General features: G+C 41.0%; 1 protein-coding gene and 1 pseudogene across 1 annotated transcript in view; both read right to left on the bottom strand.

Moving 5' to 3' along the window:
• NPSR1 (neuropeptide S receptor 1) overlaps positions 1 to 26,674 on the bottom strand; it is a 291,594-nt gene that overhangs the window by 121,259 nt on the left and 143,661 nt on the right. The window lies entirely within an intron of this gene.
• Positions 856 to 984, bottom strand: LOC120942247 (annotated as a pseudogene).

Below are 26,674 nucleotides of genomic sequence, written 5' to 3'. Positions count from 1 at the left end.
ATAGGCTCCTGGCAGGGACTGGGGTAATCTGTGGTCCGTGTAGTCAAAGCCGACACGGACCCAACATCCTTGGAGGGTCTGCCGAAACAGAACCCTCCTCGGTAGGGCTCCCCCGAAGGGAGACCCCATGAGAGCAGGCGAACTAAGCCAGAAGGCCATGTCCACCTACTCCCAAGACGTTCAGGGCTGGCCCAAGGACCGGCACCCTACTAATCACACATAAAGTGTACACAAAGTGCACCAACAAAAAAAAGACAGAATTGCGACAACACACAGGGTAAAATAAAAAAGAAAGTGGGGGAGAAGGAAGGTGGGAGATGTGAGTAGAAAGTGACCATCGTGCAATACGATGGCTGGCCCTCCGGCCAAGAAACAAAAATTCCCCTGGTCCTAGCCAAAAGGCTCGGCCCTAGAGGCAGGTGGTAAAAAAGTGTATGTGGAGATGTGACCAAGGTGCCACACTTGTAAGTGTCCCTCTCAAAACACTTGTGCAAGGTATGGCACCCCTGGACTGCCACTCCAGGAGCACTATCTCCACAGGCTTTTCAATGGACCCTGGCCCCCGGCCTGGACCAGCAGCACCCTTCCCAGCCAGAAAGGTAGGAGTTCTGAGAGATTAGGGAGAGCCCACCTTAGCAGGTTTCTCCCCCTACTCCCATCACTCCTACCCAATCACATTCGGGAAATACTAACCGCTCCGCCCAAGGGGAAGGAAGAGCAAGTGTTCTCTCCCGAACAACTGACCGTGGCAGGCACCACCGAATCCAAGTCAAAGACCAGGGGCCCCGGCCCCTCAGCTTCGACCTCATGCCTCTCTGTCCATATCAGAAGGCTTCCACCTCCACCCCAGCAGGCTTAGCGTCCGCCAACCGCCATCCCTTTCCACCTCACCGTGTACTCAGGACGGATAGCATAGCACCACCTACTGGCAACTGATAAGAACAGATACTATACTTGATCTTAGCCAAAAGGCCGAGAATGCTTGACCTAATTTTGTTTTCTTTGCTTACAGCTGGTCTGCCCTAGATTTTGACTCTTGACCTCCAACTGAACTTGACCCTACTACCTAATTAACAATATCCAGGTCTTTCTGTGTTTTACCGCTATCCTTTTGGTTCTAGGTACTACCCAATCATCTGATTACTGTTGTCTGTTTTAATCCTTTTTTTGTTCTTGCTAGGTCCTGCCTCTGACACTACTTGCACTCTTTTGCTGTTTGTACTTGGTGTTCCAAGGTAGGACAACTCATGGGCTGCCACTACACAGTTGGAGGGGGGGGTTAGTTAAAGGGGGAGGAGGATATGGTCAGGTGCTGTGGTGGTGAGAGCAGGGAAGAGGCCGTGCAATCATGGAGTTGAGAGGAGGGTGCAGGCATGGTGTTGAAAGTTGGAGGTAAGAGTGGGCTAGGATGCAGGTGTGTACAGGCATAGTGGTGAGGCTGGGGATCAGGGGAGTGACAAGAACTGGGGCATTCACCATGCAGGTGTAGTGGTAAAGAGGGAAGTGCAGAAACGACACACTCATAGGAGGGATGTGGAAGGCTGCTCTGTTCCACACAGCCATAATTTCTGTTTGATTTTACTCTTCATGTGTGAAGTCGAAATTATTTTCGATAATTTTTTTTAATGAACAATAGGGATGGGCTATCTGTTCGAGTCAAACATGAGTTAGACTCGAACATTGCCTGTTCGAGTCGGAGAGCAAACAATTTGGGGTGTTCGCAGCAAAGTATATGGGAGAAATCAAAAGTGGTAATTTTTAAGGTTATTATGCAGGTTATTGTCATAAAAAGTGTTTGGGGACCTGGGTAGGGACTTTTGGATTTTTGGTACCCGGACCCGAACCCAAACAATTTGCTGTAAGTTCGGGTTCGGTGTTCGGCAATGTAATGGTGCGCTGCAGGGCAGCCAATCAACATTTGTTCAACTCGTCGTGTGACCTAGAAGCCATCTCAGCCATGCCTACTAATGACATGGCTGTGATTGGCAAGTGCAGCATGTGACCCGCCTCTATATAAGCTAGAGGCACACAGCACAGCACGTCACTCTGCTTTGGATAGTGTAGGGAAAGGCTGGCGCGGCTGCTGCTCTAAGGGAGAGAATTAGATAGGAGTCAGATTGTCCTGCATCAGAAATCAAATTACTCAGCGATCTACATAAGTGCAAGTCACTCTGCTTTAGATAATTTAGGGAAAGGTTCCTGCCTCGTTTTGCTTTTAGGGAGGGAAATAGATAGGAGTCAGTCCTGCTTCAGAAATCAAATTACACCAGCACTGCATATGTTACTGTGAGATATCTGCTTTAGATACTTTAGGGAAAGGTTCCTGCCTGGTTTTGCTTTTAGGGAGAGAAATAGGAGTCAGTCCTGCTTCAGAAATCAAATTATACCAGCACTGCATATGTTACTGTGAGATATCTGCTTTAGATACTTTAGGGAAAGGTTCCTGCCTGGTTTTGGTTTTAGGGAGAGAAATAGATAGGAGTCAGTCCTGCTTCAGAAATCAAATTAAACCAGCACTGCATATGTTACTGTGAGATACACCCTTTAGATACTTTTCTTCTATTGTGCTATTCAAAAAACATCCATTTAGGGGGAAAAACGCAGTGTTTCCACCATATCTGTACGTGTGAGATACACCCTTTAGATACTTTTCTTCTATTGTCCTATTCAAAAAACATCCATTTAGGGAAAAAAAATGGCAGTGTTTCCTCCAGTGTTTGCAGTGTTTCCTCCATATCTGTACGTGTGAGATAAACACTTTAGATACTGTTCTTCTATTTTGCTATTCAAAAAACACCAATTTAGGGCAAAAATATATATTTTGCAGTGTTTCCTCCAGTGTTTGCAGTGTTTCCTCCATATCTGTACGTGTGAGATAAACACTGTAGCTATTGTTCTATTTTGCTATTCGTCCTCCTCCACCGCCGCCTCCACCTACACCGCCATATCCACCACCACCTCAACCTCCTACTCCATATGGACCTCGTCCTATTAGGTCAAGATTATTTATTTTTTATTTTTAGGTATTTTATATTATTTTAAGTTATTTCCTTATCCACATTTGTTTGCAGAGTACTTGCCATGCTATTACTAACATTTTTCTGCCATTTGCAGCCCTCTAGCCCTTTCCATTACCTTTTTAGAGACATTTTAGTACTCAAAAGTTTGGGTCCCCATTGACTTCAATGGGGTTCGGGTCAAGTTCGGGTCCCGAACCCGGACTTTTTTCCGAAGTTCGGCCGAACCCATCGAACCCGAACATCCAGGTGTCCGCTCAACTCTAGACCTGGGTCCTGCCCCAGGGGACATGTATCAATGCAAAAATAAGTTTTAAAAACTGGCATTTTTTCGGGAGCAGTGATTTTAATAATGCTTAAAGTAAAACAATAAAAGTGAAATATTACTTTATTTAATTTTGAACCTGGGGGGTGTCTATAGTATGCCTGTAAAGTAGCGTATGTTTCCTGTGCTTAGAAAAGTACCTGCACAAAATGAAATTTCTAAAGGAAAAAAAGTCATTTAAACTACTTGCGGGTATAATGAATTGCCTGGTCCCGGCAATACAGATAAAAGTCATTGAAAAAAAACAGCATGGGTTCCCCCCTTTGTCCATTAACAGGCCCTTTGGGTCTGGTATGAATATTAAAGCGGATCTCCGCTGAAATCTTTTTTTAAAAGCCAGCAGCTACAAATATTGCAGCTGCTGACTAATATTAGGACACTTACCTGTCCTGGAGTCCAGCGCCGTCGGCAGCAGAGGACGAGCAATCGCTCATCACTCTGCTGCCCCTACCGCCATCCTCGGTGAGGGAACCAGTAAGTGAAGCAGGAAGTGAAGCATTGCGGCTTCACTGCCCGGTTCCATATGGCGCATAGAAAAGTGAATACCCTGCGCTGCCTATAGTGCGGTAATGGTAGCTGCTAACACAGCTTATTCAAAAAAGCAAAAGTGACAAAAAAGATATGTAAGTGTAGCGCTTAGAGTGATATGTTATATATCAAAATACCATGATATATGTAAAAAATTACACAAAAGATAAATAAATGTGAAACATGAATAAACAGTCTGTGCAACCCTTTAGGAAAAGGGTAAAACCAATGAATGGATAATATAATATACTTGATGTGATATCCAATGAAAACCAAAGTCCAACAAAACTTAGTGTTCAAAATAATTAATATTGTTGAAGTTCATTATCTCCACATTTCATTCAGGTGAGTGAGAAAAAAATGAAGAAGATGTGTGACTTCTAAAACGATAAAATCCCACCACCGATAAAAGTGCAGGCTTACCAGAACTTATTGACCGCTAGTGGCATATGCCAAGAGAGGTCAATCAAGGCTTATTATGACGGATGTCAGAAAACGATCCTTAGCCGGGAATTGTAGACCCAATTGGATGATGTATCCGTGGATGGAATAGGTCCCCAGGGACAGACGGGAAACTGCACTGGTGTAGGACTCTCAAAACCAATTGGTTCGATAAAATGACGGTGCATAGGAAAGAGAAAAGAGAGGTGGCCACATAGCGTAACTCCGTATGGTAAAAATAGCGAAGTTTATTCACAGCTGACAAACTTACATTTGGCTGATGTAAAGATTTCTTGCATGCAAAAATGGGGCGACAGTGGAGTCCTCCCGACGCGTTTCGTGGTCAAAAGCACATCGTCTGGGGTGACCCTCCACTGCAGCCCACTCCAATATATATACAGTTCATGTGTCCATAGCCAATCAAGTAAAGATCTGACCCACCTCAACACTTAGCACTTACATGCAGCTGTTTGCCTATCCAAGATGGCGCTGCGGCTTGCACTCCAAGCCTCTATATGAAAACTTGTCAATGAAAAAAAGGAAGTTGGTACAATGAAAAATATTGAAAAATATTTTGGCAGTTAAATGAAAGGAAACATGTAAAGATGATCACAATGGCGATGAATGGCCAAATTATTGAAAACTTTATAGTATGTAATCTAACTATGGAGTAAAAATGAAAAGTTGTAATCATCTGCGATCAGTAGCTGGAAAGTGCGCACGCGCAGTATCCAAGCCTCGTTTTCGTGAAACGAGACGAGGAAAACAGCCTCTATATGACGGTCATGGCTGGTAAGATGTTACCGCGCATGCGCGGCAACCAAGCCTCGCTCTCGCGGTAACCAAGCCTCGCTCTCACAATCAACACGCCTCGCTCATGCGCGGTAACATCTTACCAGCCATGACCGTCATATAGAGGCTGTTTTCCTCGTTTCGTTTCACGAAAACGAGGCTTGGATACTGCGCATGCGCACTTTCCAGCTACTGATCGCAGATGATTACAACTTTTCATTTTTACTCCATAGTTAGATTACATACTATAAAGTTTTCAATAATTTGGCCATTCATCGCCATTGTGATCATCTTTACATGTTTCCTTTCATTTAACTGCCAAAATATTTTTCAATATTTTTCATTGTACCAACTTTCTTTTTTTCATTGACAAGTTTTCATATAGAGGCTTGGAGTGCAAGCCGCAGCGCCATCTTGGATAGGCAAACAGCTGCATGTAAGTGCTAAGTGTTGAGGGTGAGTCAGATCTTTACTTGATTGGCTATGGACACATGAACTGTATATATATTGGAGTGGGCTGCAGTGGAGGGTCACCCCAGACGATGTGCTTTTGACCACGAAACGCGTCGGGAGGACTCCACTGTCGCCCCATTTTTGCATGCAAGAAATCTTTACATCAGCCAAATGTAAGTTTGTCAGCTGTGAATAAACTTCGCTATTTTTACCATACGGAGTTACGCTATGTGGCCACCTCTCTTTTCTCTTTCCTATGCACCGTCATTTTATCGAACCAATTGGTTTTGAGAGTCCTACACCAGTGCAGTTTCCCGTCTGTCTCTGGGGACCTATTCCATCCACGGATACATCATCCAATTGGGTCTACAATTCCCGGCTAAGGATCGTTTTCTGACATCCGTCATAATAAGCCTTGATTGACCTCTCTTGGCATATGCCACTAGCGGTCAATAAGTTCTGGTAAGCCTGCACTTTTATCGGTGGTGGGATTTTATCGTTTTAGAAGTCACACATCTTCCTCATTTTTTTCTCACTCACCTGAATGAAATGTGGAGATAATGAACTTCAACAATATTATTATTTTGAACACTAAGTTTTGTTGGACTTTGGTTTTCATTGGATATCACATCAAGTATATTATATTATCCATTCATTGGTTTTACCCTTTTCCTAAAGGGTTGCACAGACTGTTTATTCATGTTTCACATTTATTTATCTTTTGTGTAATTTTTTACATATATCATGGTATTTTGATATATAACATATCACTCTAAGCGCTACACTTACATATCTTTTTTGTCACTTTTGCTTTTTTGAATAAGCTGTGTTAGCAGCTACCATTACCGCACTATAGGCAGCGCAGGGTATTCACTTTTCTTTGGTTTTGTCTCTATTCAATATCTACACTGCAGCAGCCTCCTTACCAAAATATCCATAGTGATATGGATATATTTGAGTACAGAGCATCCCGCACTGTGAATTTTGATGGTGTTTTCACAGTTACGGGTAATGACACCGAACTTGGTGGTTTGTTCATGCGGTTAAAAAACGTCATGACTTCAGAGATACATCTCCAATGGGATTTAATTTTCTTGGAACAATACATCTCTGAACATATGGTCCCACGTAGCCTTCGTTGGGAGATCCATCCCCAACAAGGAGACCCAGACTTGGAATCATGGTATAAATATTTCAATGAGGCCGGTACCAACTTTCTGGGCTTTCTTATTTCTAGGAAGAGAAATAGATTACTTGTGTTAGACAAAGAAATCAAGGTACTTAAGGAGAAACTTATGTCACATAAGAACTCTCTGGAATATAATTCCCTGTCCTCCAATCTACAGAGTCATCTTGAGAAGGAGGACAAGGACCAGAGAATAAAAAAACATAAGAAATATGCTAGAGACGTGGGTGATTACAAATCAAACACAGTTTTTGGGTGGCAGAAAACACTCACATCCACCAACGTAATGGATACCGCTCCAGCTATCAATGCAGGTCCAGCGGTGCCATCAACACCTATAGGTGGTACTACAAGCTTGGCATCTCAATTTGGTGCCAATCCTTTACCCCCGTTGAATATTCTGCCAACCCAAGTATTGCCTCCAATGCCTCAAAGGTCACAATACCAAAGTCCCCGCACGTCTAATTACCCCGCTAGAGGAAGGGCTAACAACAGGGGTAAACGTGGGGGGAAGGGGCATATTAGAGGTAATTCCCATCACTCTGGATCACGTCCATCTCGTGATCAGAGGGGTCACTCTAGATGGGCATCTCCAGCTCCATATAGAGAACAATATGATGACCGTCATCTTCACCAATCATATTATAATTCACCTGCAGTACCTGTTCATAACAGATTCTCTCCTCTCAGAGACCATAGAGATTATGTACAACAACAAACACGCGGTGGTTATGAGGAATCACCTCACCGCTACGGTCCCCGCGATACTAATGCCCATGGCGAACAGGGTTTTCACGGAGACCGTCCTTGGTACTCCAAAGGTCCAAACCAAAGAGAGGATGCAGAGCAGGAAGGCGTATACAGAAGAGAAAAGAGAAGGAGAACATAATTGGCCAAGGAGTATTTAACTTGAGTTCTAAAACTCTGACTGTGGCAGAACAGTCCGTGTTAGACAAAGGCCTCAAGTTTGCTCCCTCCAAACCATTAAATAAATTTGGCACTTTTATAGACGTGCAGAAATTTATACGCAAAATTAATATCCAGCGTTATATGGTTTCAAATACATTTTCAACAGATAGCAGGGCAGCGACTTCGGGAACTGTTCATTCAGGACTTTCAAATCCGTCTCTGTTTAACCCCTCTGTCGCTGTGGCTCCTGCCGTCAAAATTTTCAAAGAGCTAGTTCTTAAAGACCTGTCTCAATTGAAAGAAAAACGACATTTCTCGCAGCCATTGTCTAGCCAAGGTGTTCGTTCCTTGTGTGACAACAAGGATTTGATCATTCGGCCGGCTGACAAGGGCGGAGGGATAGTCGTTTTAGATAGGTCACAATACGAACAAGAAATGAATCGTATTCTCAGTGAACCTGGGACTTACCAAGAAATTCCCAGTAATCCCACTGCCATATACAAAAAACAGTTACAAGTTCTGGTTAATAAAGGATTTGATCTTAAGATTCTCAACAAAAAAGAGAAATTGTATTTAGTTCCCAAAGTACCCAGAATTCCGACAATATACTATCTGCCTAAAATCCATAAACACCCTACACAACCACCAGGTCGACCTATCGTGAGTGGCATTGATTCCGTCACCTCACGTATAGGTCGATACATAGATTTCTATCTCCAGCCCTTGGTCAAGCGAACTCCATCATACGTTAAGGACACGGGCGATACTATTCGCTTGTTAGAAGGACTGGAGATACAAGAAGGTTGCATTATGGTCACTGCTGATGTCGCCTCATTATATACTTGCATTCCTCATCATCTGGGCATACAAGCAGTAAAACATTTTCTAAACAGTGAGGTAACTCTTGCTTCATTTCAAAGTGATTACTTAATTGAACTTCTGGACTTCGCCACCAAACATAGCTATTTCTGGTTCGATCAACGCTACTTTTTACAACTAAGGGGAGTGGCGATGGGCGCCAAATTCGCACCAAGCGTTGCGAATCTTTTCATGGCCAAATGGGAGGAGGATGTCGTCTATGCCCAAACAGTCCCGTCCTTGGGTCTATGGGCAAGATACATAGACGATATCCTCCTCTTATGGAATGGTAGCCCAGAGTCTTTAAAGTCATTTTTTGACTCTTTAAACAGCAATGATAGAGGTATCACTCTAACGTATGAGTTCAGTCCAACCAAGATTCATTTCCTGGATTTGGAGATAACCATAGTCGATAAGAAGTTTCATTTTCAAACATACTTCAAACCGACCGACCGTAATGGATATATCCCCATGGGGAGTTGCCATCATCCATCTTGGCTTCGGTCGGTCCCTCGCAGTCAATTCTTGAGACTCCGTCGGAATTGCACAGATGATAATACCTATCTTGCCCAAGCAGAGATTCTTAAAACTAGGTTCCTTGAGAAAGGGTACCTCTCCAGTGATGTAGACTCAGAACTACAAAGAGTCCTTTCATTAAGTAGGAATTCACTAATATCTGTTAAAACTAAACGTCCTATAGACGAGGGTTTCAAATTCTCAATGTTGACCACCTACTCTACTCAGTATAAACAAGTTAAGAGTATTTTTAACAAACATTGGAACATACTCAGAGGAGATAGAGTTCTAGGTCCATTATTACCCGAACAGGCAAGAGTGGTTTTTAGAGGAGTACCCTCCTTACAGAGCAAAATTGCTCCTAATATAATTAACCCTCCTGTTAAGAGCTCCTTCTTCCATAACTTAGTGGGATTTTTCCCTTGCAGGAAATGTAAGGTGTGTCAACACAATGCTTTAACTACAAAAAAAATCCTAGAATTCTCTTCTAATATTACCAATAAGAAGTACAGTATAAAGACCTTTTGTACATGTGCGACCAAGTACATTGTGTATTTATTAACGTGTCCTTGCGGTAAACAATATGTCGGCCGGACCATCCGCACCTTTTCGATTAGAGTGAGTGAACACATCGCACTCATAATAGGTGGTGACACTAAACATCCAGTCCCCCGACACTACAGAGAATTCCACCAGAGAAATCCCAAGGGAACACAATTTGTTATTATAGACAAATATACCCCCCCATGGAGAGGCGGAGCCATGACGAGGGGTGTTTCACGCTTGGAAACCTTCTGGATATACGAGCTCCAGACATATGTCCCGTTTGGAATGAATGTCGAATGGGACATAAATTCCTTTATTAATATGTCATGAGTACTCATTTTCATTTTTTCATTTTTTCATTTTGTATATTGTTGTCTCATACAGTCTGGGTCTTTGGAAATTTTATATATTGTGTTCAATGACCATATATGCGCTCAATGCTCTACTTTTTCATCTGGTATCATTATGAATATTGATGTTATGTAGGCCATTATAAGTGATGATCTGGCTCACATCAAACATGAGGCAGCAATCTCAATATAGGAGAGCGTATAGGTACATTATATTTATGTCATTTTATCGCATTAGGTCATTCAGTGACACTTTTTGCCTTTTTTTATTCATTTTTTATAAAATCACTATATTTTTAAATATTATATATGAGTTCTATAACACTCATATATATCGTTTTTTGATTCGGTGTCTGTGTTAATAAATAACTTTCCGGTTCGCAATTGACACTTTTTATATTATAAAGTTTTTAATTTTTACGATCGGTATTATTAGTGCCATATAGATATTTATATTTAACTCTTTATTCCATATCGGCTCTGCAACTGTAATACACTCGTTTTTGATGACAGCTTTTCTGGACAAGTTCATGGTTCATCATGCTCATTGTTATTGGACAGCCTCCTCTGTGTTTGGGAGCCTTTCCAGGTCCAAATCAGCGCGGTCCCCTGTACAATACGTTCCGATTTACACGCACGCGCACTTCCAGGCATTCAGTGACCATGCGCCTCCAGAGAGAGGCTTGGCCCGCACGCGCGCGCTTTCTAGCCTGAGAGCGTGCATGAAGTCATCACGTCCCAGCCTTCCAAGCGAGGCGTGTTGATTGTGAGAGCGAGGCTTGGTTACCGCGAGAGCGAGGCTTGGTTGCCGCGCATGCGCGGTAACATCTTACCAGCCATGACCGTCATATAGAGGCTGTTTTCCTCGTTTCGTTTTACGAAAACGAGGCTTGGATACTGCGCATGCGCACTTTCCAGCTACTGATCGCAGATGATTACAACTTTTCATTTTTACTCCATAGTTAGATTACATACTATAAAGTTTTCAATAATTTGGCCATTCATCGCCATTGTGATCATCTTTACATGTTTCCTTTCATTTAACTGCCAAAATATTTTTCAATATTTTTCATTGTACCAACTTCCTTTTTTTCATTGACAAGTTTTCATATAGAGGCTTGGAGTGCAAGCCGCAGCGCCATCTTGGATAGGCAAACAGCTGCATGTAAGTGCTAAGTGTTGAGGGTGAGTCAGATCTTTACTTGATTGGCTATGGACACATGAACTGTATATATATTGGAGTGGGCTGCAGTGGAGGGTCACCCCAGACGATGTGCTTTTGACCACGAAACGCGTCGGGAGGACTCCACTGTCGCCCCATTTTTGCATGCAAGAAATCTTTACATCAGCCAAATGTAAGTTTGTCAGCTGTGAATAAACTTCGCTATTTTTACCATACGGAGTTACGCTATGTGGCCACCTCTCTTTTCTCTTTCCTATGCACCGTCATTTTATCGAACCAATTGGTTTTGAGAGTCCTACACCAGTGCAGTTTCCCGTCTGTCTCTGGGGACCTATTCCATCCACGGATACATCATCCAATTGGGTCTACAATTCCCGGCTAAGGATCGTTTTCTGACATCCGTCATAATAAGCCTTGATTGACCTCTCTTGGCATATGCCACTAGCGGTCAATAAGTTCTGGTAAGCCTGCACTTTTATCGGTGGTGGGATTTTATCGTTTTAGAAGTCACACATCTTCTTCATTTTTTTCTCACTCACCTGAATGAAATGTGGAGATAATGAACTTCAACAATATTAATTATTTTGAACACTAAGTTTTGTTGGACTTTGGTTTTCATTGGATATCACATCAAGTATATTATATTATCCATTCATTGGTTTTACCCTTTTCCTAAAGGGTTGCACAGACTGTTTATTCATGTTTCACATTTATTTATCTTTTGTGTAATTTTTTACATATATCATGGTATTTTGATATATAACATATCACTCTAAGCGCTACACTTACATATCCATATGGCGCATACGCGAGTCGCACTTCATTCTGGGAGCTGTGTGTTTCCCTGAACACAACGGGGGGGATCTAAAGTCCTGCCCACAGTCTACCCGCAGACTGTGTGGCCGAAAGTGGGTGCAAATACCTGTCTTAGACAGGTATCTGCAACCCCCCCCCCCCACATAAAAGTTTTAAATGTGACACCAGATTGGGGAAGGTTCCGATGAGCGGAATTCCACTTTAGGGTGGAGCTCCGCTTTAAGGGGAACCCTGAACCAAAATAAAAAAAAAGCATGGCAGGCCACAGGAAAAGAGGGGGGACGAGAGAACGCCCCTCTCTTGAACCATACCAGGCCACACAGGGGGGCAGGATTTGGAGTTCCCCTTTGTTAAAGGGGCTTCCAGATTCCGTTAAGCCCCCCGCCCGCAGACCCCCGCAATCACACGGCAAGGGTTGTGGGGATGAGGCCCTTGTCCCCATCAACATGGGGACATCCTCCCCATGTTTAGGGCATGGTACGGTTCAGGGGGGGATGCTTTCTCATCCTCCCCTCTTTTCCTGTGGCCTGCCAGGTTGTGTGCTCGGGTTAAGGGTCTGGTATGGATATTTGGGGAGAACCCCATGCCATTTTTTATAAATGGTGCAGGGTTCCCCTTAATATCCATACCAAACCTGAAGGGCCTGATATGGAATTTGGGGGGGACCCTCACGCTTTTTTTTTTAAATTTTGGTTCAGGGTTCCCCTTAATACCAGACCCATGCTGTTTTTTTTTTTCAATGACTTTTATCTGTATTGGTGGAGCCAGGCAATTCATTATAGCCCCAAGTAGTTTTAAATTACTTTTTTCCTTTTGAAATGTCATTTTGTGCAGGGACTTTTCTAAGCATGGGAAACGTGCGCTACTTTACAGGCATACTATAGACACCCCCCCAGGTACGAAATTTAAAGGAATATTTCACTTTTCTTGTTTCACTTTAAGCATTATTAAAATCATTGCCATTTAAAACTTTTTTTGCATTGATAAATGTCCCCTGGGGCAGGACGTGGGTCCCCAAACACTTTTTATGACAATAACTTGCATATTAGCCTTTAAAATTAGCACTTTTGATTTTTCATGGTCGTGTCCCATAGACTTTAACAGTGTTTGCGTGTTAGAACACCTGTTTAAGACAGGTATATCCACACACGGCTCCCAAAACACAGCGGGGACCAGTGAGCATGGCGCAGTGCGACTCGCGCATGCGCCGTAGGGAACCAGCAGGGAAGCCCCAATGCTTCACTTCCTGGTTCCCTCACCGAGGATGGCGGTGGGGGCAGCAGAGTGATGAGCGATCGCTCGTCCTCTGCTGCTGACGGCGCTGGACTCCAGGACAGGTAAGTGTCCTAATATTAAAAGTCAGCAGCTGCAGTATCTGTAGCTGCTGGCTTTAAATATATATTTTTGGGGGGCGGAGATCCGCTTTAATATTCATACCAGACCCAAAGGGCCTGGTAATGGACTAACGGTGGGAACCCATGCTGTTTTTTTTCAATGACTTTTATCTGTATTGGCGGGGACACGGCAATTCATTATAGCCCCAAGTAGTTTTAAATTACTTTTTACCTTTAGAAATGTCATTTTGTGCAGGGACTTTTCCAAGCATAGGAAACGTGCGCTACTTTACAGGCATACCCCCAGGTACGAAATTTAAAGGAATAATTCACTTTTATTGATTCACTTTAAGCATTATTAAAATCATTGCAGTTTTTAAAACTTTTTTTGCATTGATACATGTCCCCTGGGGCAGGACGTGGGTCCCCAAACACTTTTTATGACAATAACTTGCATATTAGCCTTTAAAATGAGCACTTTTGATTTTTCATGTTCGTGTCCCATAGACTTTAACAGTGTTTGCGTGTTCAAACAAATTTTTTGCCTGTTCGCATGTTCTGCTGCGAACCCAAACCGGGGGGTGTTCGGCTCATCCCTAATGAACAACAAACAGTTTTCTTGTTGAAACATCTCTTGTAGGCAGTGATGTAACCCCTCCAAATCCTGCCCATTTATTTACATGGCTGGGAATTCATGGCCATGTAAGCAATTGGGCTGAATGATGCTAATGGTTGGCAAGGAGGCACCTGCTTTTTCCTTGCAACCATTAACAGCTGGACGTTGAACGCCCTAAACATTCAGCATTTGGACTAACATCCAAACAGCAAGCATACATTGAGCTCATCACTACTCTGACATATTTTACCTATAGCATAAATCATAAATACTACATACTACATGCTAGTGAAAAACTCTTCACTCGCAGAAATGAATGTGATTTCTGAAATATGATATGTGTTAATTTATCTGATTATATACTATTAATTCTCATATATATTAGAATTTTGTGATATTATCAAAACTTGATCTCATGTTTGCCTGCACATATTTAGATTTATTTAACAGATTGCCCAATCAGATAGTATGAACTCATAATGGATGCAAACTGATACTAAGGGAGGAGAAGAAAAATTAGTCTTCTGCCTTCCTGTCAGGCTTGAAAAAGGATACAGAGCTCCAAAAATGCATTTACTTGAACAGAACTCCCATAGCCTTACTGATCAGGGAACTGGAACTCCTGTGGACATTGACTATTTACCATCTAAGTGGGTCATTCTAGGAAAATACAACCCCAGCTAGCTGTTTGATTAATCTTCAATCACCACTGCTAATCTGTACGCCACTGACTGCTATCCAGATTAGTACAAGTGCTTCAGTATTAACTTTGATGCAAGAGATTGTATATATTTCTGTAAAATAAAACTACTTTTACTCTACCAGATGTCCTTCTATTTTGTTTTTCAAGAATTACTAAATGCCCAGGTCCTGGATAGGAGTTTGCACAATACATGAACAGATCATATGATTCTATTAGCTAATCTCCAAACTATGAAATGTCTTTTTCCATGCTCCCTTTTTTTGGAAGCTTGAGATGTGACAACCAAATCCATAGAAACAAAATAAAGTTGAACTAAAACAAATATATTATTACCATTATGGGGTAGATTTACTAAAACTGGAGAGCGCAAAATCTGGTGCAGCTCTGCATAGAAACCAATCAGCCTCCAGGTTTTATTGTCAAAGCTTAATTGAACAAGCTGAAGTTGGAGGCTGATGGGCTACCATGCACAGCTGCAACGGATCTCCTCCTATGAGTCTATATTACAGAACATTAAAGCCACGGCATTATTTTAAAATTGTAAACGTATTGATCTGTAAAACAAGAGAAACTAAAGAAAATTGAATGCATACAGACAACAAAAGAAAAAAAAAACTACATTCCCATGAGTCTTTTTGGAGGTATATCACATAAATAATATACAAACAATCTACAAATGTTAATTTCATTAAACATTAATATGCAAAAAGCAATACCATGATAAAAATCTCACATAAAGCACTGATTTACTGACATCGTCTTACATCAATTTCTGTGTACAATCAAAATCTTCAGCTTGAACAATGATTATGTCAACTTGCAAGATGTACAGTTGGACAGACAGTTGTATCACAACTCTCAGCACATTTCATGAAAAAAATTCACTTAATCAGGAGTTTGTTTGTTATGAAACACTAATAAAGTCCATTGGAGGTAAATTTTGAAAAGAAAGTCTCTCTATTTTCAACTAAACTAAAGAATTTAAAAAACACAATGGGGCAGATTCACGTACATTGGCGCATATTTGCGTCGGGCGTAGCGTATCTAAGATCCTCAAAGAATTTGCACCGTAAGTTACGGCGGCGTAGTGTATCTTTGGCGGCTTAAGGGCGCACAATTCAAATGGATGTGATGGGGGTGTGTTTTATGTGAATACGTCATGACCCGACGTAAACAATGTTTTTTTTAACGGCGCATGCGCCGTCCGTGGGGGTATCCCAGTGCGCATGCTCGAAATTAAACCAGGACAAGCCAATGCTTACGACGGTGACATCATTCTTCGCAAATCCCTAATCGCGAACGACTTGCGCAAACAACGTAAAAAATTCAAAATTCGACGTGGGAACGACGGCCATACTTAACATTGACTACGCCTCATAATAGCAGGGGTAACTATACGCCGGAAACGACGTAAAAAAATGCGCCGGACGAACGTACGTTTGTGGATTGCCGTAACAAGCTAATTTGCATACTCGACGCAGAATTCGACGGAAACGCCACCTAGCGGCCGCCGAAAAAATGCACCTAAGATCCGACAAAACAAAGATACGACGCGGGAAATTTGAAATTACACGGCGTATCAATAGATACGCCGGCGTAATTATTTTGTGGATCTGCCCAAATGACTTTAAATAATGTGCTTGGGGGATGCCTTAATCCTTTCGCTACCAGAGCTGTTTTTGCGTTTTTTTTTCACACATGTTTAAAAATGTATTTTAGCCCTGAAGATTGCATAACCCCCCCAAATATTATATATTTTCTGAAAACAGACACACTAGAAAATAAAATGGTGGTAGTTCCAATTTATGATTATTACGATATTAGTACAAAGGAAATGCAAAATTACCAATTTTTGTACAATATAAAAGATGAGGTTGCTTAGAGGAAATAGATATCCAATATGTCAAACCCTAAAATTGTGTGTATCTGTGAAATGGCGACAAACTTTAGTACCCTATATTTTCTACAGACAGCAATTTAAAAGCTCCTACAACTCAGCAGTTTAGAGCTACACAGGAGATGTGGTGCTAAAATTATTGCTCTCACAGCGGCTTGGGTGGCAATCTGTAACATTTGTATCACAATTAGGCATGTGCATTTCGTTTCGTTCCGAATCGTAATATTAACGAATTACCGGATCCGAACGAATGTTTTCGAATCGAAAACCCGCTGACGAAATTCGATCGAATTCGAAAACAAATTCTATTCGACTCGAATTAGAAAACAAATTCTATTCGAATCGAATTTGAAAACAATTCGATTCAAAAGAAAATTGAATGAAAATTGAAAGCAAATTTGAATCAAAATCTAAAAAATATAAATAATCGATTTCTAAAAAAGAATACAATAAAATAGAATATAAAATAATAAAACAATAGAATGAAAATCAAAGAATAGTAAAGAACAGAATGGAATTTAATAGAATGTAATCAAATACAATAGAATATGACCTGACTTCTTCTATCTATCTTCTATCTATCTATCTTCCATTTTCTGAAATTCGAAATGTATATAGAATGAACTCAAATTCGAATAGAAAAATATTAGAAGAGTAGAATAATAATAATTTCCTCTGTTTAGTGATGTTACCCATGCTATCCAGCCACTGCATGCAGAGGAGTTGTTTGACTGGCTTACTAAACAATCCTCATGCTCCTCATCCTCCGTCACCCTAGCAGAGACTAGTGTGCAGTCCATTGCAGCTGCAGCTGCTAGAGTGGCTTATTCTGTCTCCTTGTCCTCCTGCTATAGCCCCAGCATCAGGCATGGAGGAGTCAGCTGAGTTATTTGAACACAGCATCAGCCACTTGCGCCTACAGAGAAGGGAGAACACTGGTAAACAACAAATTCGAAAAGAAAAATATTAGAAGAGTAGAATAATATATATATATATATATATATATATATATATATATATATATATATATATATATATATATATATATATATATATATATAAATAAATAAATATATATAACTATATTTTTTTCTGCTCTATTCTAATATTTTTCTATTCAAATTTGAATTCATTCTATATGAATTTCGAATTTCAGAAGATGGTTATATATATATAAATGTAATTTTATATATATATATATATATATATATATATATATATATATATATATATATATATATATATATATATATATAAAATTACATTTATATATATATATATATATATATATATATATATATATATATATATATATATATATATATATATATATAACCATCTTCTGAAATTTGAAATTCATATAGAATGAACTCAAATTCGAAAAGAAAAATATTAGAATAGAGTGGAATAAAAAAAAAAAAAAAAAATATATATATATATATATATATATATATATATATATATATATATATATATATATATATATATATATATCATTTTTTTTTTATTATTCTACTCTTCTAATATTTTTCTATTCTAATTTGAGTTCATTCTATATGAATATAAGATAGATAGATAGAAGATAGATAGAAGAAGCCAGGTCATATTCTACTGTATTTGATTACATTCAATTAAATTCCATTATGTTCTTTACTATTCTTTGATTTTCATTCTATTGTTTTATTATTTTATACTCTATTTTATTGTATTATTTTTTAGAAATCAATTTATATTTTTTAGATTTTGATTCAAATTTGCTTTCAATTTTCATTCGAATTTGTTTTCGAATCGAATTGTTTTCGAATTCGATTCGAATAGAATTTGTTTTCGAATCCGATTGAAATATTAACGAATCCGGTCGAAATATTTTCGAATCCGACCGGATTTTTCGAAATTCTGTTGAAAACGAACGAATTCCGAAAACGAATTTAACACATGTAACGAATCTAACTTAACGAAATTAATTAAATAACGAATTAAAACGAAACAAAACAAATTTTTCTCTTTTGCACATGCCTAAGCACAATCAGTGTTTTGTGTTTGTGCGTGTATGTGTGGGTGAGGATGGGGGAGGGGATACAAATTTTTGGCGGAGGGGGGGGATTTTATGTGCTTGCCTGTAACTTAAAATGTTTACCTTTTTTTTTTTTAATTACTTAACTTCTGTTCATCACATAGGGGACAAAAAAGTGCCCTATGTGATGACTTTGGTGACAAGTTATTTTTAAATAGACATCTGAGTCTAAAAGATCCCTGATGTCGCACCTGCCCGCCAATGAATCTAATTCAGTGCTGATCATACCACACCAGATGCTTCCCTGGCCAGTAGGGTGGGGGAAAGTGAACGGGGGACAGGGAAGTGAAGTTGTACACCAAGCTTCCTGGTCAGCAAGAAGAAAGGGGGAGAGCGGATGCATGTTTGCTCAGATCCCACCTTTCTACCAAACAGCACCCTCCATGTCACTCCTAAGCTCGCAGATTGTCAAGTATAGCACAGGATACACGGTTACCTGGTGGTTTGGAAGTAATCAGCTGCCAGATTAATTTCATCTAACAGCCAGCAGTCAGATTGTCAGAGTGTGTGTAAAACCCCCTTTCTGTCAGATCCATACAACATACAGACCTGGCAGTAAAGGGGTTACATTTGTCTATGAAGTGGCACATCTGTAGGATGCACTAAAGCAAAAGTGACATTTAGAAGGAAAAGAATTACCATTTGCCACTAAATTAAATTTCCTGGACAACTTTCTCCTGTTTGCAAACAACGCCATTTTCAAAGTTAATAGGCAAGGATTTTCCAAAAGTGCTTGGAAATCAGTGACTGCCCCGGTGGACATATACCATTAAAAAAAAGTCCTGAAAATACAGTTTAGCTGGGATCAGCATTTTTAATAAGGCAAAGCTTTAAACGTGCAATTCCTTTAAATTGCACACTTGAGGGATGTCTTAAGCCTCATACACACACAGATTTTCTGCAGACAAAGCGTAGGACTTTTGTCTGAAGAGCGTTGGCCAGGAACTTGTCTTGCATACAAACGGCAAATAATTGTCGGCCAACAAACATGAAACAATGTGGTTTTCATTTGTTGGTAGGTAGGATTCAGGCAGTCACCAGCATTCTAACAACCAACGAGTGGTGGGCGATTCCCTACCAGCAAAGGGAAGCTGTAATATTTAATAGTAGTGGTAAATCTGCCTCTAAATGTGTGACTACTCCCTACAGTAACTAGAAGCGTGCTTCAGTGGGTGAACAGTCCATTTAGTTTACTCATTGGTCAAACAATGAACAGCCAAAGTTTACACTGAACCCTGTGTCACCACAAATTTGAACTCCATCCCTACTGTCAAGTAATATGCTGCTAGTTTTCATGCCTCATCTACAATTGTTTTTTTCTGCAAAACTGATGTCTTTCCAGGGATGTCTAAACACAACCTTGAAGTGAAAGATGGTTTATATTTTGTTTTATAAATTAAGAAAAAAAAATACTATATACTACTCTCTTCAATCAAAAATACTCTCTAATAGATAAACAGTCAACCACAATATCAAGTGAAAAGTTTGTTCGGCCCGCTGAACAATTACAATGCACTGCACTGCCGCAGGGCTCTGTTCAGTGCTACAGGTGCGTTCGTGTGCTATAGTGTGCTATTGTGATTCTTTTGTCAGTGTAGAATTGCAGTACATTGATAGTGCAGTGTGAGGCCTCGTACACATGACCATTTTCCTCGACAGAATCCATCAAGAAACTTGGTGGCAGAGCTTTTTTGCCGAGGAAAACGGTCGTGTGTATGTTTTTCATCGAGAAAACTGTCGAGGAACTCGACAAGAAAAAAAAGAGAACAAGTTATCTTTTTCCTCAACGGGAGTCTGAATTTCCTCGTCGTGTTCCTCATCGAGCTGATTTTCGACGAGAGACGCGTTTGTGTGTATGCTAAGAAACCCGCACATTCTCAGAATAAAGTATGAGATGGGAGCGCACCTTCGGTAAAAGTAGCGTTTGTAATGGAGATAGCACATTTGTCACGCTGTAACAGTCTGGAAAGTGCAAATCGTCTCTTACCAAACTTTAACTTAACACGCAGTAACATGAGATTAGCAAAAGCAGCCCCAAGGGTTGTGCCAGTGGAATCGAACTTCCCCTGCCGTTGTATGTGTTGTACGTCACCACGTTTGAGAACGAGGAGATTTGGTCTTGACAGTGTGTACGCAAAGAAAGCTTGTCAAGATTCTCCACAAGCCTGACAAGGACCTCGTCGAGGAAAACGATGTTTCATTTACGACGAGTTCCTCGGTCGTGTGTACGAGGCCTGAGTGTAGTTTGACCATTCATTTTTACTTTAGTGTCAGTTAATTTTGTCAGGGCAGGTTTCCTGCAATATATTTCAGTATGTTACTGCACATTTAACGCAGTATATTTCAGTGCGTTAATGCACATTTAACGCAGTAAATTTCACTGTAGTACTGCACATTTCACACAGTATATATCAGTGTGTTACATACTTGTTTAACACAGTATATTTAAGTGTGTTACTGCCCATTTAATGCAGGATATTTCAGTGTATTAGTGCACGTTTAACGCAGTATATTTCAGTGCATTACTTTACATTTCACACAGTATATTTCAGTGTGTTACTGCACGTTTAACGCAGTAAATTTTAGTGCATGTTTAATGCAGTATATTTCCGTGCATTACGTCACCTTTAATGCAGTATATTGCAGTTTCCTAGTGCACGTTTAATGCAGTATATTTCCGTGCATTACGTCACCTTTAATGCAGTATATTGCAGTGTCCTAGTGCACGTTTAATGCAGTATATTTCAGTGCATTGGTGCATGTTTTCCACAGTATATTGCAATGTGCTAGTGCACATTTAATGCAGTATATTTCAGTGCGTTTGTGCACATTTACCACAGTATATTGCATTGTGTCAGTGCAGCTTTACTGCAGTATATTGTAATGTGTTAGGGAAGTGTGTGTGTAGTGAGTACTCAAGTTAAAGTGCATCAAATACCACTTTCCATTGATTAAAGTGCATCCATGTACCCATTTCTACATCTTTACTACGTTTTGGTAATACATGCTCCCCCCCTGCCTGGGAGGCCAACAAGGAGAGGCAGATATTCCCATGGCACTGTGAGGGGGCCAGCAGTATATGTGTCCACAGGCAAAGGTGTACAGGGTATGTCCTCAGGCAGGGCATAATTTCCTCTGTTTAGTGATGTTACCCATGCTATCCAGCCACTGCATGCAGAGGAGTTGTTTGACTGGCCTACTAAACAATCCTCATGCTCCTCATCCTCCGCCACCCTAGCAGAGACTAGTGTGCAGTCCATTGCAGCTGCAGCTGCTAGAGTGGCTTATTCTGTCTCCTTGTCCTCCTGCTATAGCCCCAGCATCAGGCATGGAGGAGTCAGCTGAGTTATTTGAACACAGCATCAGCCACTTGCACCTACAGAGAAGGGAGAACACTGGTAAACAACAAATTTGCAGTTCTGTTCTCCCAGCCACAGCGTATTGCCAAGTTGTCTCCAGTGGTAATAAGGATGAACAGGATGATGATGATGATGAGGTCAGGTCACTGATGTGACTTGGGTGTTGTACAGAGCAGAGGAGGAAAGTGAGGGTAAGGCACAACCCCAAAGAGGCAGCAATCATGGAAGAGTAGAGAGCAGCCACCCTATTCCACCAGATTATGGAGCTGTTATCTTCCCACAGCTCAGCTGTTTGGGCCTTTTTTAGCACATATGAAGCCGTTGTACTGTTGCAATTTGCAAACTTTGCCTCAAGCACATCAACCGTGGCAAAAACACCAGCCATTTGGGTACCACATGCTTGACAAGACATTTAACCTCCCACCACTCAGCCCATTGCAAGAGCACCTGAAAGCCAAACTAAACGGATGCGATTCTCCTCCTCACTCCTCACCTTTTTGGTGTATGTCCTTGCAGGACATCTGCCAGTAACACACTATCAGCTGTAGACTATAGCAAGAAAATTTCTCTGCCCCATCTGCTGCAGCAAAAAAAATAAAAATACAGTCCCTGCCACCCACATATCCAGTGTCTGGCAGGTTCCCAGTTGCTATTTCTTTTCACGTAAGGCCATTCCATCTCTCTGCTATCACATGAAAGGCAATGTTGTGGCATCGTTGGACAAGACAGTCAGCCACAAGGTCCATGTTACTGCTGACACATGGTCCAACAAGCATGGTCAGGGACAATAGATTTTGTTCACAGAACACTAAGTAACTCTGCTTGCAACTCGGAAAGGATGCAGGGCAGGGCTCAGTACTGAAGATTGTTGTGCCGCCATGTCTCTATACAGCTGGTGGTGATGATGCGAGATTTTTCAGCTCTACCCCTCCTCCTCTATGCCCTCCTCTACCGAATTGTCCTATAACCCACAAGTCCCCCCTAAGCATTCAAGCGGCTATTCCATAAGTCAGGCTAAAGGGTGCCATGCAGTGCTTCAGCTGGCTTGTCTAGGGGACAGGAGCCACACCAGAGAATAGATTCTTGTAGCTCTGCAGGGGCAAGCCCAGAGGTGGTTCACGCCATGCCAGCTGGAGCAAAGAATGGTGGTGTGTGATAATGACACAAACCTCCTGTCCGCCTTTAGACAGGGAAAGTTGACACATGTGCCATGCCTGACACATGTCCTCAATTTGATGGTGTGGGATTTCTTAAATAGGTACCCAGGGTTGGAAGAACTGCTATTGCAGGTCAGAAGAGTCTGTAGCCATTTCAGGCTGTCACACACAGCCAGTGCTCTGTTGGCTGAAATTGAGCGGTATTTCCACCTGCCCAAACCGACTGAATTGTGACATGCCCAGCAGGGGAAACTCGACTTTGGCAATGCTACAATGGCAACGCATGCAGTAGAGGGCTGTCAATGAGTACCCCTGTCAGTATGGCACAATGACAGGCTCAGCTTTTTTCTTTACACCAATGGCTGCTGATAAAGGATCACAAGGATGGATAAATCATGACAATGCATGCATCATTAACACAATCCTTGCTGTGTTCTGGTTGGAGCATACTCTGCATGGAATTATGGACAGGGCATTCGAAGGCAGAGCAGCGGGAGGAAGAGGAGAACATCCTTTCCTTTCAAGGCCCGCTTTATGCAGACACCATTTTTGCCACACCACAGAACACACAAGAGGAGAGGGAGGAGGAGGAGAATTCTAGCAGTTTTGGAGGCATTGAATCAGAGCAAGACATACAGAAACCCTTAATAGATGGTTGCCATCCCCAGAACCCTTGGGAGTAGTATGTGGCTGGGAGGAGGCAGTTACAGATACTGTAATCCTCAGTGACCCCGAGGAGTCTGGTTCTCATGCCTCTGCAAACTTGTGATGAATTGGCTCCCTCATTCTTTAAAGCCTGCAAAAGAAACTGAGAATATGTGGCATCAAGGAGAACGATCAGTATTGTTTGGCAACCCTCCTTGACCACCATTACAAGGGTAAAGTCTCGGAACTCATCCTGTCCCCACAGAGGGAGAAGAAGATGAAATCTCTTGAGGACACCTTAAAGAGGAGTTTATGTAAAGCCTTTCCTGACTCTTGTAGGTTACAGTCTGGTGGAAAACATAATTTTGAGGCTTCTGTTGGTCAAGAGAGGAGCGGTGGAGAAGGGGGGCCACCTCAGTGATACATTTCAAAATATATGTTAGTCCTTGGCGCCTTGGGCTGTTAGCTTCCACATCCCATCGGCAGTGTCTGCATCATAGCCCCTGATGCCATTGTCGCTGATTAAGTGCTTTATTGATCTTGAATCTCTGAAAGACTGTATAGGTTGCCTAGAACTGTGGGTGTCAATTTTATCTGGAAAACATTTTTTGGTGTAGGTTTCATGGGCCCAATTAACACCCAGGGATATTTCTGCACCTGTTTGACTGGTGCATATCATTGCAAATATTGACCGCAAGGCCAATTCTTGCTTTCATCAAGAGTACCTCTCTAGGGTTACAATGTGAAGGCACCACCAACACCAAAAGGCTAATTTTTCTGCATCTTTTACTTCTATCCAAAGTCTGCGAAAAAGACACCAGAATTCATCCAAAAAAAATTCTACTCTTGTTCTGAGTGCACTAAATTGTGGCCTCATCATTCAGACTGGCTTCATTTTTTTGATTGATACATGTCTCCCAGGGCAATACCTGGACCCCCATAACCATTGTATGCCCATTTACTTGCATATAAGCCTTCAAAATGGGCACTTTAATTGTTCCAGTTTAGGGCCAATAGACTTCAATGGGGTTTGTTATTCGGTTTCAAGCTTTTGCGGTTTTTTGAAAGTTCTTCTGCGAATCAAACAGGGGGTCATTCAGCCCAGCCCCCAGAGGGCCCTGCTCCAATGAGCAGGGCCCTCTGATCCCTCCTGTATTGAATTGTATGGTAACTGTACTGTCTGCCCCACATGTTGTAAAGCACTGCACAAACTGTTGGCACCATATAAACTCTGTAAAATAATAATAATAATATTATAATAATTGTAAGGATGTTTGCCTTTTATTACTCTATCAATAAATAACTTGCACATAAACCACGAAAATATCAAGGTAAATGATTCATACAGTCGTGAATAGGAACAGGTGACATATCTATTTATCAATCTAAAAAAAGTATTATTTCTGATAGGACATAATGTGTGTGTTTTTTCTTTATCTATTGTAAAGGCATTGCACACGTTTCACATGCTTCAATTCCTTTTATTTTTCTCCCAGTATTTTGTCCTTCTGTAAAATACAATTTCCCAAGAATAATGAGCTCAGTATATGGTGAAGAGAAGAAAAGAAATAAACTGAACTGCATGGCAGTTGGTTACAATGGCACAACATGATATATAATATTAAAATGTTTGGAGGTATTTCTTTTTTTTGTTTCATAAAGTTTTATTAGGTGTATATGAAAACCTAGACAGAACATCATAGTAATACAGCACATAACTGCATATCTTAACATTAACAAGAAATAACCGTAAGGATGATGTCACAAATTACAATCGTGTGGTATAATACAGTCATCAGTCGGAAAATAAAAGAAAAAAATCAGAAAGGTGTGAATAATATAAAGCGTACAATTCACCAAAGAGAACCTTTGTTTTACCTATTTTAACCAATAGACAAGTTATTCAATTTTATATTTCTCTAAAGTTTAAGAGAGGAAAATAGGGGGATGGGAGAGGGGGAGGGAAGAAAAAAGGGGGGGGGGGGATTGTATTATGATATTCCTGACTTAGGATAATTTACCATTATATTCCTTCCACTTTACCGATATATTTTATAGCCTTGCTGGGGATACCTTTGATTCTTACTGAATAATTGTTCTTTGTGCCATGTTGTTGAGAATTTCGTTATTTTTTCCTGGGAAATGCTTATGAGTTCCTCTACTTTCTCTATGTTGTTTATTCTCCTGAACCATTCTGTTTTGGAAGGAATGATATTTGTGCACCAATGAGCAGGGATACATTGCCGTGCTGCATTGATCATAAACATTGGTAGCAATTTCAAATACCGTTTTCTTGGGAGAGAATTGAAGTGTAAGAGATATTGTGCTGGTTCAAAGCTAAGACTTTCCGATGTGATTGAAGTAGTGGTTTTGTGGACTGATTTCCAAAAATGTTGTATCAATGGGCAGGACCACCATATGTGGAGCATCTAGCCTTCTTCTTGTTTACACCTCCAACATCTGTCAGAGATAAGGGGAGAGAATTTGTGAAGGATAGAGGGGGTTTTGTACCATCTGGTGATTATTTTAAAACTGCACTCTTGTGTGGCTACGTTTAGTGACCCTTTATGCGCATACGTAAAGATTTTTTCCCAGTTCTCGGCAGTTAGAGAGGTATCTATATCTCTTTCCCAATTCTGACATGAGGAACTGGAGAAATCTGTCTTGTCTTCGAACAGTGAATTGTACAGAGACGATATGACATGACTGTGAGGGGTTTCTTTTGTGCATACTGTAGGTCTTCTAGTTTTGTAATTGGTCTTGTCCAGTAGTGTGCCGTATCGGTCTTGGTCAAGTAGTGCCTGATTTGGATATAGTTCCAGTGTGAAATTAGGAAGGGCTTAATGTCATTATTCAGGTCCTCTCTAGACAATATGTTCCCTTTTCTAAAAAAGTGCTTGGGCAGGATTCGCTCGTGTGGCCAGTGATGTATTAAAACGTTTTACTCAAGTCCCGGGGGAAGTCTGGAC

The sequence above is a fragment of the Rana temporaria genome, chromosome 5 (genome assembly GCF_905171775.1).
Source record: "Rana temporaria chromosome 5, aRanTem1.1, whole genome shotgun sequence".
Taxonomy (NCBI): Eukaryota; Metazoa; Chordata; class Amphibia; order Anura; family Ranidae; genus Rana; species Rana temporaria.
The sequence above is the reverse complement of the archived record's forward strand: the minus strand, read 5'-3'. Positions and strand labels throughout refer to the sequence as shown.